Source organism: Felis catus, chromosome B4 (genome assembly GCF_018350175.1).
Source record: "Felis catus isolate Fca126 chromosome B4, F.catus_Fca126_mat1.0, whole genome shotgun sequence".
NCBI classification, from domain to species: domain Eukaryota; kingdom Metazoa; phylum Chordata; class Mammalia; order Carnivora; family Felidae; genus Felis; species Felis catus.
Genome location: NC_058374.1, coordinates 4,992,227 through 5,009,855, shown reverse-complemented (window position 1 = coordinate 5,009,855; position 17,629 = coordinate 4,992,227). Strand labels below are relative to the sequence as shown.

Below are 17,629 nucleotides of genomic sequence, written 5' to 3'. Positions count from 1 at the left end.
ATTGTTTGGTTTCTTAACCAGAGAAGGAACTGTGTCTTGTTCCTCTCTGTGTCCTAGAGCATGGAGAGTATTAGAGGTTTAATAAATGTTTGCTAAATGCATAGCCCTTTATGCAGCTGTTATATTGCTCACGAAACACCTGAATGAGGTGAAAAGAGTGTGGTGCAAAGAGCCCTGGACCAGGAACCAAAGGGCTGGATTGTCGCCGTAGATGGCTGCATTTCTGTGACGGGGCATTTCTGTGGGGTGTTTGCATGGACTTCTCCTGACAGCCCTCCAGGGTGGGTGTCATTGCCCTATTTCCAAGACTGAACAATTGGAACATTAAATAATTTCCCCAGTCAACTTCCACCAAATCTCTTTTACACAGTCTCTCTGTCACTTGTCACTTCCTGCTTAACAAATGATCTCTTGGCTTTTGGGACTAATATGTACTGGTTCCTTTCTCAGTCTCCTTTCACAGAATTCTCTGACTCAGAGCCAGCTTGTCTTGTCATAGCTACTCTTCCTGAGAGAATTGTGTAAGCTGTGGCCTCTTCCTCCCCATGATGACCTTCAATCTGTATTTGCAGTCCAGACAGTTTTCCATCCAGGGCTCCAGACTGCACACCCAACTGTCCACTAGGTATCTCCACTTGAATTTTCTAGAAGCACATGAAAGTCAACATTTCCAAAGCTGAGCTCATTACTTTCCCTCTTCAGTGTTCTCTAGCTCTGTTACTGGCTCTACTGCTTGGCCAGAGGCTGGGACAGATCTTGATTCCACCCTTTTACTCCCACCTCTCAACTAAGCAGCTATAAGATAGGATGAGTTTATTCCTTACCACTCTTGTCCATACTAGTCGTATCCTGTTCTCCAATATGACCTCCCCCCTCAATCCTCTACATGAGGGGCAAAGCTTGTTGCTGAAATGCAAGTCATTTTTTGGCCCTAAAATTCTTTTCTAGTGGGTTGGGGAAAAAAAACTCAGTAGCACACATTGGAATTCCTCTTAGAGCCGAATCTGTCTTGGTTTAAGAAAAATACTTTGAAGTTTCAGACAGCATGTAAGAACCTGTGGGCATGAATTTTAGGAGACAGAAGAGGGGAAACAGACACGCATTCACTGTGATTGGGTTTCCCTCGAGCAAAGATTTTTGATGGATTGTTTAATATTCTCTTCTTGCATCAGCTTCGGATATGTTGATTAACAAAGCAGAAGAGCTTTGTGAACACGAAAGCAACAGGACTGCTTCTAAATATACTCTGTCAAGCCTTAACTACAAATCTTAATATAGCCTTCATATCTTTAGGACATCCAAGAGCCCTTGCCCATAAGTGGCCTATGCAGGGGGAAGAAACCCAAGCCAATTGTCCTGAGGACAATGAAAGTAGTAACAAGATTGAAAAGAGAGAAATGGTCAAGGTTTAGCCGAGCCCTGTGTGCCAAGAATGATCTATTATTTCTCCTTCCTTAGTAGCTGCACTAAGACATCGAGTGAGAACATGGTTTAACCATAGGCAGAAAGCATTTTGTGGAACACAGTTTTATACCAGGTTCTATTTTCGGGTCTGGGGATACCAAAACAGCTATGATGTGGCCACTCCACTGTCCTCCGTGAGCCACACACAAATAAGGAAAGTAGAAATAACAATTCACTCCATAAGAAAAAATACCATCAAATTTTTTAAATGCTATTAAAATTGACCAATTATTATATCATCCCAGTGTATGCCAGAGTCTTTGTTTGGAAAGACCTATTCCATCACCAACAAACCTCTCAGAAGGAAAACAGATAAGTATATTTACAAAGGCTGTATATTTACAAGGTAGGTGAGTAATTCCTCTTCTCGAAGCATCTTCCTATCTGGACATTAAGAATTGGTGTCTCAGGGCACCTGGGTGGCTCAGTCGGTTGAGTGTCAGACTCTTGATTTCGGCTCAGGTCATGATCTCATGGTTCCCCTGGGATCAAGCCCCATGTTGGGCTCTGTGCTGACAGCACAGAGCCTGCTTGGGATTCTCTCTCTCCTCTCTCTGTCCTTCCCCTGCTCACGCATGTGCATGCTGTCTCTCTCCCAAAAATAAAAACATTAAAAAAAGAATTGGTGTCTCAGTTTGAGACATTGGCATTTTCAATTCGACCAATGTTTTTTGAGAACATACCATGTAAAATTTTCTGCAAGGGATATAAACATTACTAGGGCTCAGCACTTGTCCTCAAGGGCTTATAGTTTGTGTGTGTGTGTGTGTGTGTGTGTGTGTGTGTGTGTGTGTGTGATATGGGACAAAAAATTACCAGAAAAGCTACCATAGATTGTGTACTTCCTATATGTCAGGCACTACTCAAAGTTATTTTTAACCTCACCAAATCCTTTCAGCAACCATGTAAAGTAGGTATCAGTCTTGCTTCGTGGTTAAGTGACTTTCCCAGGGTCACAAAGCTAGTAAGAAAAGGATCGCAGGAGAATTTCAAACAAAGTGACACAGGGGCTCAAAGGAGGAAATAACATATTTGAATAAGAAGATGTCAAATCTTAGATTCGTCACAGAGGGTGTTTTTGGCAAGACCTTGACATCTGGGCAGAATTTTGAAAGGCAAAGATTGTAGGTGTGGGAAGTATTCTTGGGAGAGAGAAGAGGAGCAAGAGCCCAGGGTGTTCCTGGAACAGCACAGTGCATTTTTGGCTGCCATGTTGGGATGTGTACATAGAGAAGACTGGAAAGATGGAGCCTTTTCCAGAAGGCCATTTTTTTCAGTGACAGCTGAGGAGTTTCTGCAGTGTAGGGGGTATTAACAGCAGAGAAGCAGGATTTGTGGTGTGCTCAGAGCTGTGCTTTAGGAAGATGACTCTGTCAGGATTAATATTGGAGAACAGAAGCACAGGAAGCAGTGAGACCCATTAGGGCCACAAGAATTTCATGCAAGTAATGAGAGTCTTAACTAGGGCAGCAACACTGGGAGCGAACAGCATCGCGTCTTTTAAGATGAGCTTCATGCGGGTTAGTTTGTTTCAGGATTCCTAAGGAAGAAATTGTGCCTATTTTTGCCAAGTAAACCTATACTATTAATACTTGGATTGAAAATATGGTCCTACCGGGGCGCCTGAGTGGCTCAGTCAGTTAAGCATTGACTTCGGCTCGGGTCATGATCTCATAGTTCGTGATCTCATGGTTCGTGAGTTTGAGCCCTGGGTTGGGCTCTGTGCTGACAGCTGGGAGCCTGGAGCCTGCTTCGGATTCTGTGTCTACCTCTGTCTCTGCCCCTCCCCCACTCGTGCTCTGTCTCTGTCTCTCAAAAATAAACATTGAAAAAATTGTTTTAGTTTAAAAGATAAAAACATTTAAAAGAAAAGAAAATATGGTCCTACTAATCATCTAAAAATTGTATATGTCAATAGTTTCTAGCAGCTCCTGTAGCTGTATGCTGACGCTTAAAGTGATACATGCTGAGGCTTTTTGGGGGGCAGAAGTAGTGAGTGGGAGACAGGGGAGCCAGACAGACGAGTTCAGGTGCTAGCTCTGGTCCTGCTGGCTGTGCAGCTTCGGAAAGATGGATCAGTCTACGGTTCCTCTCTTGTAATGGGATTAATAATACCACCACCTCAGTATTTATTTCATATGGCATTGCCTGTTCAATTTCCACCTCTCCTGCAAGACCCGTTTCTTTAATCCCATAACTACCTTATAAGGTGGACACATAGAAGTGTCCAATAATTGTCTGGTTTTGTCATTATTCTGCATTACTATTATTTTAGTATTAAGGTGGATAGGGGTCAAAACTGTTTGTGTTAACTAGCCTTATAAAAGGCTAAACATGGTTCCCATTATTTAAACTGTGATTTAAAAGTAGTGTTGGGGGAGGATATTTCAAACACGGAGATTGGCAGCTCAGTGCAAAATACAAGCTTCCCAGGAGCAAATGTCTCCCAATGAAAGAAGCCAAGATTGTATGGGGTTAGAACCTTTGATCGCAGACTATCTAGAAAGTGCTTAGAGATATGGATTACCAGATGAAGAGAACTGAGGTGGTGGAGGGGAGGCTGTTGGAAGGGAATGGGGTGAAATGCTCGTTTCAAGAAGGATGAAGGATGAACACACTCCCGGTACATAGCGCAGTGCCATGCATATCAAAGGGTTCAATACGTGTGCGGTGAATCAGCGGTGATTTACCTTCAGGGTAGTGGAGACGCGTGGTTTGGAGAATTTGGCAAGGCACCCGGCCCACAGTGGGCACAAAATACATTTAAATCAAAGGAAATAAAGAACTAGGATTTTAGTTCCCTTACACAGAAGAGAAGCTTACTGATGTAGAATCGAGAATTAGAGAATTTTGCAAAACAAACCTCTGGCTGGTTATCCACCGAGGTAAAGAATTTGTGGGATCTGAGGGCAAGGAAAGAGACCCCTTCCCTTCCCAGCCTAAAAGTAACCATACTTTACTCAGGCTCATGTGGGCTGAATGTTTTCCCACCTCGGGGCTGACCTAAAACCTTGAATTGCTTCTTGGGGCTTCAACATTTCCCGATGCCTTTATGAGATCGATGCCCTGCTTGGGGCTCCTGTGGGTCTCAGCAGAGATGAGGAAGTGAGGGTCAGAGAGCAGAGCTGACTCGCAATTGTTTATTCCCCTTCCAGAACTCTGCAGCCCCTGGCTTCATAGCTGTCCTTTCTCTCTGCGCCGAGCCCCTTATCCTCAGGGACCCTTGATGATCAGCTCTGTCAGAAGCTCATCGATGTGCTACACAGAATGGCTCAGGCAGAAAAAGATGGCCATTCTTTAAAGCCAAAGTGGATCAGAAAAAGGGTCAATGGAGGGTTAAGAAAAGCCTTTTTGCCACCGAGTGCCCACCGAGTGCCCACATGGCCTGTGTTCACAGTCGAGGTCATGAACAACCATGAAAGAGCATTGCACACACACATGATGTGATATATTGTCAAAGAACTGCTCTGATTGACCGTGGATAGTGAATATACGTGGCTGGCAGCCTGCAGGGAAACCGGAAAGGACTTTATCTGTAAGGCAAATGAGAATAACACAAGAGCTTCTTTCTGGCTAAGGGTATTTTAACACTTGCTGGTGGAAAGATCGGCTGTTGTGGTTGAGGCCCTGTCATTTTTTGGACACTTTAACTCTTCCAGATGCCACCTTTGAAGGACTTGATGGAAAGCGTTCTGTCAACCTGATTCCTCAAACAGGCATATTTTTCAAGCTGTCCAGAGGATAAGGGCTGATTCTGAGAACCCTGATTTGAGAGGGCGCATCTAACCCCAACCACCACCTTGCTGCCGCAGCAAATGTTAATGCTTCTCTCTCACAGAGTAACGGGAGTGAATTTCCTATTTCCTTGCATGCCGGCATACCCAACTCGTCATAAACGTTTATCAACGTGTTCTCCATTTCCTACCCTCTTTGTTCTTAGGTCAGTGGTATTCAGCTTCTGTTCCACTGGGCCACTGATCGCTCCACCTCCCCAGGGATCCCCTTCTCTTTGTTCTTTCCCTCTGCACAAGCTCTTGCCCCTCAATCTATGGCTACAAGCAAGAAGCAAGACTTCCAAGTTTACTCAAACAATCGAAACCCCCCTGGCCCCTGGGCCTTGCTTTAGTTGCTTTTCTATTGTTCTCTGACTTTATTGACTTGAACAGGCTGTTCAAGACAGAAATTTAGTGCATTTGTTCTTGACGCATTTAGTCATCCATTAGCCCTTGGTTGAGGGCCTCACGCATTCCAGGAATTGGGCAAAGTGCAGGAAACATGAAGATGAATGAGACAGTCCCAACCTTCTGGGAGCTCACAGTCTGGTGGAGGAGACCAGTAAATTCGCAACCACACACAGGGTGGTAAGTGCAACACCAGAGACACTCACGGGTTCTCTGGGGGGTGCATATCACCCTTCAAGACACGGTAGAAAGGCTCCTTCCCCTGTGAACGTTTTCTACAAGACTAATGTTCCCATATCACCTTGCGTGTACTATCATGATGTCGCTTATCTCTACCCAGCTTACTCCTCTGCTAAGTTGTGAGTTTCCTAAGAGCAGGGATTGTGCCCTATGTACCCCAGGACATTTATCCCAAAGCTCAGCCTTTAGGAGGTAGAAGCTGTTAGTAAATCTGATTGAACGACACTGAGTGGATTTTAGGAGGAACACAGTATCTTTGGGGCCAACTTTCGAACTTTGATGGCGTGACAAGATACAAGTCAGAGGGGCCTTGTGGAGGAGGGCAGAGCTGCAGGAAGAAAGCGCCAGCACCCACATGCACATTCAATCCGTTCTGTCTTTCCTGTCGCCTGCAGCCTCTCCTAGCTACCACTTTTTTGTTCAAACCTAGGAGGAGGGGTGAGTTTGGGGTTCATCATGGAGGCATTTCCCTTTCAAAACTGGAGGCGTTTGGCTGCTTGTGCACGAAAACTGCACTTTCTGCCACGATGTAGCCAAACTCCTCCTCCAGCCATGGGCAAAGGAAGTTTTAGACCTCCCAGTCTAGAAAATGAGGAGGGAGGGGAGTACTCGAATCAGGACAGCAACCAAGTAAAATCTGTGGGGCCCCCACCTTTCCATCTTGGAGGAGATGTTGGGCAGAATTCATCTGGCCAAACTTTGTTCTTGGGAGCAGGTACGGTTTTATTACCCTTATTTTGCTGAAGATGTAACTGAACCCAAGGTTAAGAGGTTACGTGATTTGCCTAGCAGCTAGTAACATCTCACACCTCCTGACTTGTAAGGCAAGACTCTCTTCTCAAACTCTCTAAAGCTACTTGAACAGTAAAGTAAAAAGAACAGCTTGAGATTTCTCCGGGGTGTGAGTCAACTCCCCATGTATCTCACAGCCACGTAAATGCCTTGCTTCTTCCGGGCTCCAGATTTGTCAGAAGTCAGACACAGACATAGCAGGTGGTTAGGGTTAAGGGAAGGGGGATAGGAAACCCACCCCTCCCCCCTGCCGGGGTAAAGCAACTTCCTGCCTCCCCATCCCCTTCTCTAGGGAGGGGGCTCTGGCCCCCATGACATCCTTTTCTGAAAGTTCAATAGCTTGTAACTTTGCTAAATACTCGCTAATTCTGTGTATTTCTTTCTGTTACGTGCTCCAGGGCAAACTCATTAGGAGCTTATTAGCCAGGACTGTTGGAGATGAGCTGGTGCTGGTTAAGGAAGATGAATTTGTGGAGCTTACATCGATGCTGGAAGTACCCTCATGCAGGCCAGCAAGAACTTGATAAATGCTACAGCACAATTGGCAAATGTCAGCAATCAGAGGCAATAAACCCATTACTGGATTTCAATAATTGAGTCAAAAAAGGTCACACGTCAGGCAGGGACGGGATGGGCAGAGGGAGGGTGTAGGAGTCAAAGAGTAATCTCATCAGGAATCCAATAGATTTGCCAGGTTCTGGAGAGGAAACAAAGTGAAGTCGAAGTCAGGAGTGAAGGGCAACTGTGGATATGTTGAAGGGAACCTGGTAAATGTTAAAGAAGTATGTATTAATTCCTGGTAGCTTCTGTATGACCGTGGATTCCTTACTTGTAGGATAGAAATGATACGTTTGGATTCACTGAGAAAGACGTGAAGAATGCTTTCCACCCGCCAAGCTCTGAATTGTTCCTTACGTTGCCCATCTTACTTGATTTCCTGCAATAACTTTAGGAGATAGTTAGGGCAGTTCATTCTGGAGCGGCTTGGTGTGTCGCTTGGGGGCAGGAAAAAAACGGGCTTCTAGGGAACCGTGCAGTCCTTGAAGGCCACTTCCAGTCTTCAGTTTCGATGCTACGAATTTAGATCCATGAACCAATGGGATGAGAGGACTTCGTCTCAGGCTCAACCAGACTCCACATAGTTTAATAAGGAGAAGCTCGTAGTCAGAGGCCACCACCCTCTTTATCAACACCGGCACCTTCCATTTATCTGCAGAGATCATTCCTTCCTTTACCCTGATTGGTAGCTTTGGAAAACCTCAGAGGCAGAACTTGTGAGGCTAAAGCGTGTTTAAAAAATCTTATTAAATTTACATCTAGTGTCGTTGGTGTGTGTGCGTGTTTGTGTGTATGGTCTGTTTCAGGTTTGCTTTTGCCAAGTAGCAGAATTTCCATGTCATCCTACAGATCAATAGACTTTTTTTTTTAACGTTTATTTTATTTTTTTGAGACAGAGACAGAGCATGAACGGGGGAGGGTGAGAGAGAGAGGGAGACACAGAACTTGAAACAGGCTCCAGGCTCTGAGCTGTCAGCACGGAGCCCGATGCGGGGCTGGAACTCACGAACTGCGAGATCATGACCCGAGCCGAAGTCCGACGCTTAACCGACTGAGCCACCCAGGCGCCCCTCGATAGACTCTTGAAGGAGCCTATCACACAAAGTAACTACTGCAGAGAAGACTTACACATGTGGTAAGTGGCCCTGAGCCACAGGATGTGCTGGATAATAACACACGATAGATGTCCTGTCTGTGTGTTTTCTCCTAAACAAGAGAAGGCACAGCGTGTGACAAGTGGTCCAGAGATGTATTTACTCTTGCAAATGTATGTTCTTAAGAATCTTTCCTTCCAGGGACACCTGGCTGGCTCAGTCGGAAGAGCATGAACTCTTGATCTCGGGGTTGTGGGTTTGACCCCCACGTTGGGTGCAGAGATTACTTAAAATATTAAAAAATATTTTTAAAAACCCATTGTTACATGAAGAAGAAAGGGGGGGGGGCTTTCTTTAACTGGATAAAGGGTATAAAAATCATCAGCCTCGGCTGAGAAATACTAGAAGCATTTCCTTTAAAATCAGGAGCAAAACAAGAGTGATTATTACTACCACTTCTGTCAACACGATACTGGGGGTCCTAGACAGCGCCCTTAGACAAAAAAGAAAAAACAAAGAAGACCAGCATACTGTTCGGCCCTTCCTTCAACATGCAAATATCTTCCCACCTAAGCTGTTTGCTTCTCTTCAAGAGAAGAGAATTGCCTTCCTCCTGTAGGGTGTGATCAATAAATATTTGTTAAATGAATTAACAAATGAAGAATGCAAGCTCCATGCAGGCAAGGGTTTTGTCTGTTTTGTTCATTGCTGTTGCCTCGGCCCTTAGAAAAGTGTATATAGGAGCAGGCCCAGCTACCTAATTGCAAAATGAAAACATGGGGTCTCCTTGTTCAGAAAACTCTTGAGACTTTGAAGATAGTGACAGTTGAGCCTGGAACCCAGAGTGAGGCCCTTCTGAGCGGAGTTGCCCTCAGCAGCTATGCAGACGGCATGCCCATGGAGCCCGCCCAGCGTAGAAATGACCAGGCACTCAAAACTAATTGCTGAATGAATGAATGAATGAATGAATCATCTCAGTCTCTGGCACTGGGTACAAATGAAGCTGAGAGAGCGAAATGCCTTGTTCAGTTTCTCAGTCTGTGCCCCACGGTGGCCAAATCCACCTGGAAGTCGGGGCAGAGGATTCTGTGGGTACAGCCTAGGAGGTCACCCTGTGGAGCACAGAGCAGGGTACCAAGGAACGGTGTGTGAGTATAGGGCGGGGCCAGGCAGGAACACCAGCGTAATACTGGTCTCTTGTTTCTCTGTGAGACTGTAAGTACCCTGAGGGCAGTGCAATTGTGTGGTATCCCCAGAATCTAGCCCCAGGGCAGATGTATATACACAGGAGGTCCTGCATCATCAGTGAATGACGAAAGAGATTAATGTAGAGAAGATGTGGTCAAAGTCACGCTAGCTGAAGGGATAGAAGCTTAGCGAGTTTGTTGAACAGATGGGGGACTTTCCACAGAAATGCTGGAAACAAATCCCAGTCTGTTCCAAGAAGGTCAGTCAAGTATTCTGAGCCTGCTCTGCCATCCTGGTTCAATTAAAAAAAATTTTTTTTAATGTTTATTTTTGAGAGAGAGAGGGACAGACAGACCGAGTGCAAGTTGGGGAGGGGCAGAGAGAGAGGGAGACACAGAATCCGAAGCAGGCTCCAGGCTCCGAGCTGTCAGCACAGAGGCCAACGACGTGGGGCTCGAACTCACAGACCACGAGATCATGACCTGAGCCGAAGTGGGAAGCTCAACCGACTGGGCCACCCGGGCGCCCCTCTCCTGCTTCAATCTAATGTGGTGCTGCCATTGGCGTGTGGGGGTGGCAAAGTGGACGGTTCAGCTGTCTAACTTCTATTACCTCTATCCCAAATTTCCTTTCTTACAGTCTCTGTCTCTCTCTCCTCCTCCTCCCCTCCCTTTGTCCTCCTGCCATTGATGTAATTGGGGGAGGGGGGATGGAGTTGGGGGTGGTGAAGAGATTGGGATGGAACTGACCACCAGGGATTGAGAAAATGATTCCAGGTAGAATCTATTAAGGCAGGAATACAGGACTCACAGGGTTTATTCTCTGAATCTCTTCATCTCTCTCTCCTACTCCAAGCCTCAGGGGTCTCCCAGGTCTTACATAGATGGTCATGGTGGTGACAAAGCGTCTAATGCTATTGCTTGGTGGTGTTAGTAGGAAAAAAAAAAAAATCTTTTCTTACCTTGAACTGCTCTGCTCCTCTCTAAATCAGAGGATAACAGTTTTTTTTTTAATTTTTTTTTCTTTTTTTTTTAATTTTTTTTTTCTTTTTCAACATTTCTTTATTTTTGGGACAGAGAGAGACAGAGCATGAACGGGGGAGGGGCAGAGAGAGGGAGACACAGAATCGGAAACAGGCTCCAGGCTCTGAGCCATCAGCCCAGAGCCTGACGCGGGGCTCGAACTCCCGGACCGAGAGATCGTGACCTGGCTGAAGTCGGACGCTTAACCGACTGCGCCACCCAGGCACCCCAGAGGATAACAGTTTTAACGCACTGATTTTTTTTTCCTTTTGCCTTGACCTCCAGGATGCCCCAAGCTAAATGCAATGCCCGAATTAGAATCTCATAGAAACTATGATGTTTATTGTATATACTTTTGCTTCTTCACTCTAAAATGTTGTTTTTTCTATTTCAACTTTTGTAGCTTTATGCCAAGCACGTAAAGAAATTATGCCTCTTGTTATTCTATCTGGACTGTGGTAGGGATAGATCCTCAGCCGAATGGGCTTAACTCAGATGTGCATGTGTCGGTTTTCAGGTCTCGGCCACGTGGAAAAAGATGAGTGTAACCATGTGCATTAGCCAACTCAGGCTGCCACGACAGAAGGGCACAGACAGCAGACACTTCTTGTCTCCCGCTTCTGGAGGCTGGGAGCCCAAGGTCAAGGTGTTGGCCCGGCGTTTCTTCTGAGGCCACTCTCCTGGGCTTGCGGATTTGCACCTTTTGGTATATCTCACTTGGTCTTTCCTCTGGGAGCACATTGGCGGTGGCTCTTCCTCTCCTGAGTTGGACACCAGTCCTAGAGAATCAGGGGCCCCTTCGGGACCTTACTGAACCTCTTAATTTCTCTCTTCAAACGGTCTGTGTCTAAAAATAGTCACGTTGAGGGTTTGGGCGTCAGCGTGTAAATTTTGGGGGTGGGGAGACACAATCCAGAATGTACTGCCAGGTCTAATTGTGTTCTTAGGAAATAATCAAAAGGGCCAAGAAATAGGAAGCTGTCCAGAGGTCATGAGTTTGCTTTCTGCATGGCTAGGAATTAAGAGTGGGCATCAAAGGCACCTGTCCACCCTTGACTTTGGGGTTGCCAGGCTCCCCGAATACCTGCAGGAAGAGAGGGCTCTCTGGCCTCAGCGCATGTCCTCGTCTCTGGATCTTCTGGGCTTGTACTTCCTTCTGACAGACCACATGCTTCCTTCTGCTGTGCCTGGTTCTCTTGCCCCACAAGCAGACACAGACCTTTGCCATCAGATGGAATTGCCTTAAGAACAGTGCTTAGCGTTGGTTTGGTGCTTCATGTCCCAGGTTCAGACCCTGGAAAGGGGAACAAGCCCAGCCTGAGAGATGCGGGTCTCGGTTTCCAGCTGCAGTCCAGCTACTGGTTGGCCAGGGAGCCCTGAAGTTGTCCCATAATCTCTCTGGCCTTGGTTTCCTCATCTCCAGAAAGGGTTTGATGAGCTTTCTTCCTTCTCGGATGGGCTCTGATCCTATTAACTGTATCTCTATCCCAACCCCAGCATCTGAACTCCGTTGCTCATCTGAAAACGGAGTTCAATGCTAGTATTTGCTTCACAGGGCTGTGTTACGAGGAAGGGTGCCCATGTCAGCGAAGCGCTTAGAACAGTGGGGGGCACAGGTAAGCTGTCACTTACTGCTGCCATTCTCATCATCACCTTTGTTAGGGCACCTGTGCCTGGTAGGCAGGAGGCATCTGTCCACTGACTGAGACTGGAACAGAGTTCCAGAGTGGCAGTGCTGGTCCCTCGTCAGGCTATGCTCATGGTCATCATTTTTTTTTTTAACAACGGTTGGTCTGCTGGAATGACCCAAGCTAACTGTTGGACTCCTGGCTTCAGCGCTTGTTAACTCTACAAGCCTGGGCTGATTATCCACCTTTCCCACCATAAGGAGCTTTCTATGTGCGTGGCGCATTCCTCGAGCTCTCAGCTCGGCGTCTTGATTGTTTTGCTTTCCTCCTGCCTGTCTGCTGGCTCAGTCCTGTTGCACATGCACTGAGCATCCGAATATTCACAACACTTCTGCCTCGTGCTTCATCTGCAGCACAGCACTCCATGACTAGAAGTGGGCACCCTGTCTCTTTACACACAGCACTTCCAATACTCAACGTATGGGGTCCCCTATCAGCCAGTCTCCCGTTCCCTGAGGGCACCAGCTCGGTGTCCTACACTTTAACTCAGTCCTGGCACTGGCCGTGTACCTGGAGACAGGATCATATCCCACGGGTTAAGACCTCAGTCCCACAAGACCACTTCCTACCCCCATTTAGACGCCAGTCGTAAATCCACGTTGTCACCTGGGACTCTGACCCACCGGCTGCAAATCGGGGCTCTGACAACCCCCCTCGGGTTTGATAATTTGCTAGAACTTTTCGTAAAACTCAGGAAAACACTTTACTTACTAGATTAGCAGTCCATCATAAAAGGATATAACTCAGGAACTGCCAGATGGTAGAGATGCACAGGGCAGGGCATGGAGGAGGAGGCCTTGCACAAAAAGTACAATGCGTCAAACGGGAGACCGGCTGTCAGCCTCTGTGACCATTTCAAGTGACCTCAAGGAGAAATACAAAACCAGAAGAGCCAGAAAACCAGTTAAGCAGATGCACGCAAGCAGTATTTTTAAACAATCAAACATGACAGAAACGTGACATACTAAGATGACCTAAGGATCTGTCTTACGTCTATGCGGAAATTAGTACACCTTAATGTTTACAACCTTAGCAAATTATACCTTGTGTCACACAAGTATTTGGAGAGCTCCTTTCCCCTTTTGTATATAATCCCCTGTAGCTAACAAGCTTTGAAGCAATTCTTGAAAGACTGTCTCCCAGGCTCCAATCCTCAGTAAGACAATGAAGAAGTGTTTACCAACTGACTCCGAGCTTGGTTTTCTCTCAGTTGACAAGGCATACCCTCTGTGGGCATACCACCCTCCCCACACCTCCACCTGCTCACCAACCTGGAAGCTCTCTGAAACCCTCCAGTTGGATTTTTTTATGAAAGCTTCATTACAGGGATGTGGTTGGACCACTGACCTTTGGTAGTTAATCTCCAGCCCTGCTCCCCTTGCTGGACTTTGGGGAATGGGGCTGGATGTCCCAACCAACCCATTTCTGGTTCCCCTGGTGACCAGCCCCCATCCAAAGGGTCCTTCCAAATGCCACCACATTAACATAAACCCCAGTGTGGTTGAAAGGGGCCTTTTGTGAATAAAATGAGGTACATCTTTCACCTTTATTCATCTTCCCACTTAGGAAATTCCAAGGATTTTAGGAGCCCTGTGTCAGGAATGGGGACAAAGACCAGATAAATATTTCTTCCTATAAATCAATCATTCCTATGATATCGTAATGACCGAAAAGAAAAAAAAATGAAAAACAAAAACAACAACCCAGCTTTACAGCTGAAAAGCTGAAAGCTCTTCAGCTTTCAGAAGACTGTCTCGGGAAGACCCTGTTCTGAGTATGTTGTGGCTTTTGGTTCCCTCTGCTGGTCCCATTGACAGACAGGAGTGTGTTTCAGTCCTCAGAGTTACTCAAAATCAACATGCAAGGCTGATCAGAGGGACAAGTGATAAAAATCATCATCTTAAACATCAAAGATGAGTTAGAAATAACACACAGACATAAGTGTGCATTTAATTGACAAACACTACTACTCAAATATATGCTGAGGCAGGAAGCCTTGAGTGTGAACAACCAGGATGTGGTAACTGCGTCTGGATTCTAAGCCAATGGAGAGGGTGAATTAGTTAGATGGGCTGTAAGTTACATGGATCCAAGGCTTGTTGAGAGAGAAGTATAGAGTTACGGTCTAGTTCATGGTGCCTGCTATGTAATACATATTTGCTAGGTAGATTTCTTGTTAGCCATCACATTTATGGGTCTGTATGGTAGACACAAAATTAAAGCCCATAATGGCAAGGAGAATCCTTATGGTCTAAATTGAGGAAAGGTTCTAAATTAAATCCTGTAAACGAACAAGAAGGTTAGGACCAGTGCCTCTGAACTCATCACCGAAATGGCAATTCAGGAGTACAGTTCTGGGATGTCCTGTGCTCTCAGCATATCCTAGGGGTGTTTAAGGGAGTAATTAGAGGTGACAGGTCATTAAAAGGAAAGGCACAGAGGTGGGAAGGTCAAATCACAATCTAGTCTGATTGTGTACCACTCAAAAATATGAACACAGAGCTGTCCAGGCTAGTTTGGCCAAATTTTCCCATCTTTGTTATGTCACCTCTTCTGTAGAACTCATTTTAGTTTCAAAAAATGGCTATTGTCACCTTTAAATCATACAGTGTTTTAAAAGATTAAATACTCGTCTCAAACTCAGATACAGCTATTTCCATTATTTAAGTATCCTTTTATTATATTCCCATGTGAATGCTTTTACTATAATTATAAAGCATATATCATTTAGTTTGTTTCTACTTAACGTTGCATTACAAGCACATCGTTGTGTATCTATAGTCTTCGTGTATCTCATTAAAATGGCTGTGGAATGTTCCCTGAAGCTGCTATACTTCATCAATTGTCAGTTGGTGGGCATTTTGTATTGAAAGTTTTTTTCTCTCGTTGTGACTGCCTTAGCACAAAGTATCTTTATATGTATAGCCCTTTTCTGCGTTTGAATTATTGACTTGGGAATAAATTCCCAAGATTGGGGTTAGTTACTCAAAGGCGTAGCATTTTGCCAGCTTGTGGTGGATCTGTCCCTCTCATTGGCTACTGTGTGCACTACAAACTCCCTCAGGAAATCTGACCCTCAGACTGGTTTCTCTCCCTACTGGTCACCAACATGCACTTTGGGCTTTAATGGGATGGTTTCCCCAACCGATCCCAGTCTTTCACGCCATGTTCAATGTCCGGAAACTTATTCCTGCTTCTACGTCTTTGATCTCACTCTTCCTACCCACCCTTCCCAAACCCTGTCCTCCTTCCCACTGCTGAGAAAACAGCCTTCCTCCTGGTCCTACCACTGTGCCCCTCCTGAAACTCGTATTTTATATCCTGCTTTTATCATGCAAACTAGCATAGCATTGTTTCCTAATAATTCCACATGACCTGGTTTTATTCTCCTTAGTTTAACATTTTCAGCGATTTGGCAAGCAAAGGCTGTGGGTTGTATATTTCTATGCCCTGACTGTTTCCACCAGAAATATCAGGCCCACTTTTCAAACTCAATAAATACGTGTTGATCCTCAGTAAGTAGTTTTTACTTATCAGCTATTTCTTCCAATGGTCCTTTGAGCTATTCTTTCAAAACCTTGTAGTAGGCTTTTTTTTTTTTTTTTTTTTTTTTAGTGCTGGTGGTTGGTAGGAAGGAGTAAGACTTCGAGGGTGTAGCTTACTTGCTCTGAAGAGGATGAAATGCGCAGAAGTCCATAATAAAAACAGAAAAATGTCAAGGAACATATAAATAGAAAACGTAATTCAAACGTTGCATATAATGTTGGTGAATATTCGCAGCTACTGGTTGTACAAATCGCGTTATGTCTCACCCAAAAACCCAGTTGGTTTAAAATCCTCACCATATGTTTAGCTCAATTCTGGGGTCAGCGGTTTAGGCTGACGGTTTGCTGGCCCTGCGGGGGCTCAGTTACAAGCCTGGAGGTCCGCTGGCTGTTGGCCAGGGTGAGTCAGTCCTCGTGTGTCTCCAGTATGTTCTCACGTCCTAGAGAAAAAGCCAGAGTGAGAGAGCAAGCCAGTGCATCAGCACTGTCCACGTGAGGACCTCTCTGAGCTGTGGAGTTTGGCCAAATGTGGATGGAAGTACGTCAGAGGAGGTGGAGACAGCCCCTGAGGTGTGGGGAAGCCTGCTCATGTCTGACGGTGGTCCAGGCAGTTACTAGTTCAGAGTCTCACGGGCCAGCTACTCTTGGTGTGGAGGGAATTGAGAAGCAGGAACGACGGGTCAGCAGTCAGACTGGAAAGGTATCAGCAGTGGGGACAGGAGTGCCCCGGGCGGCTACCTCCTTGACCAGGGGAACAGGCAGATGTGCGAGAGCCAAGGAGTGCTGGGGGGGGGAGGGGTAGGGGGACAGTGGCAGCCAGGGAGCCAGGAGAGGGCCTCAGTGTCTTAGTCTCTGGGGAAGGCAAGCATCAGTCTGCTGTGGCTGTGGTTTCAAGTGAAGGCAGAAAGGCAGGTAGGTTCTGACAGACACATCTGGGTCCCCCTTCTGGGATCACAGTCAAAGTTTTTTCTCCCACACGCCCTCTCCCCCTTCAACCACCCAGCTTCTCTCCTATCTGAACGTGGACTGGAGACAAGGAATGACTCCGTTGTTTTAAGCACAGCGTGATGACTGATCTTTGGAAATCAAATCAGAGTCAAATCTGATCATTGGGGAACAGAGAAACTCATTTAAGTCATGAGCTTTGTTGGGCATTCCCATCACTTTCCATAGGGAGAGGAAGCATTACTGGTTCAGAAGGCCGGCGAGGGGACAAGGCTTCTTAGGAAGGACTTATGACAGAGCTTAAAGTGAGGATGGGGTCCTGGGATGGCTTCTTCTCACCCCATATGAGGTTTCACAAGCAATGCTATGTGTTTGGTTCCCATAACAACCTGGGCTTCTGTTCAGTGTCCCCACCATAGGAGGCTTGATGCTCACTTGAGACATTGCACTCTGTGGTGTAGCTTCCAGAGCATCGCTCAGAACTGGATGATCCCGTGGATGGTCATGGTGTCTGGAATCAAACCATAGAGACTTTCTGCTGAGGCTTGAAGCTTGTCAAACAAGCTTCCGGAAACCCAGACTGAGGTGCAAATGCCCTGGAGAGTAAAACCCCTCAACTCATCACCTGCAGGGGGGCCTTGAATAGCCAAGCCAGGAGGTAATGGGACATAAACCTACCTGGGAGGAGGAAGAAGGGCTAAGTTCCACTCAAGATGAACCAGATCAGCTTAACAAACCTGTCCAGGGATGCCTCCAATTCCAAATACTGCCAGAATTATTTTCTGCTAGAGTCTTATTTTTTTTTTCTTCTAGAGTCTTAGAATAAGAACAGTAAGCCCGGTTGTTGCAATCTCTAGCATACTGAAGCTCACACGCTAGGCTTAGATGTGTTGTGCCAAGACATCCCCCTTC

At 46.0% G+C, this 17,629-nt stretch overlaps 1 protein-coding gene across 5 annotated transcripts in view; it reads left to right on the top strand.

The window, feature by feature from the left end:
- Nucleotides 1-17,629, top strand: part of AKR1C3 (aldo-keto reductase family 1, member C3 (3-alpha hydroxysteroid dehydrogenase, type II)) — a 133,672-nt gene that overhangs the window by 70,196 nt on the left and 45,847 nt on the right. Inside the window, exon 1 of one of the 5 annotated variants that reach the window (XM_045060822.1) lies at nucleotides 16,357-16,472. The exons of the other annotated variants lie outside the window; for them this stretch is intronic. The gene's annotated coding sequence lies outside the window, so the exon portion shown is untranslated. Of the gene's footprint in view, nucleotides 1-16,356; nucleotides 16,473-17,629 lie in introns of those variants that run through there. 5 annotated transcript variants of the gene reach the window in all.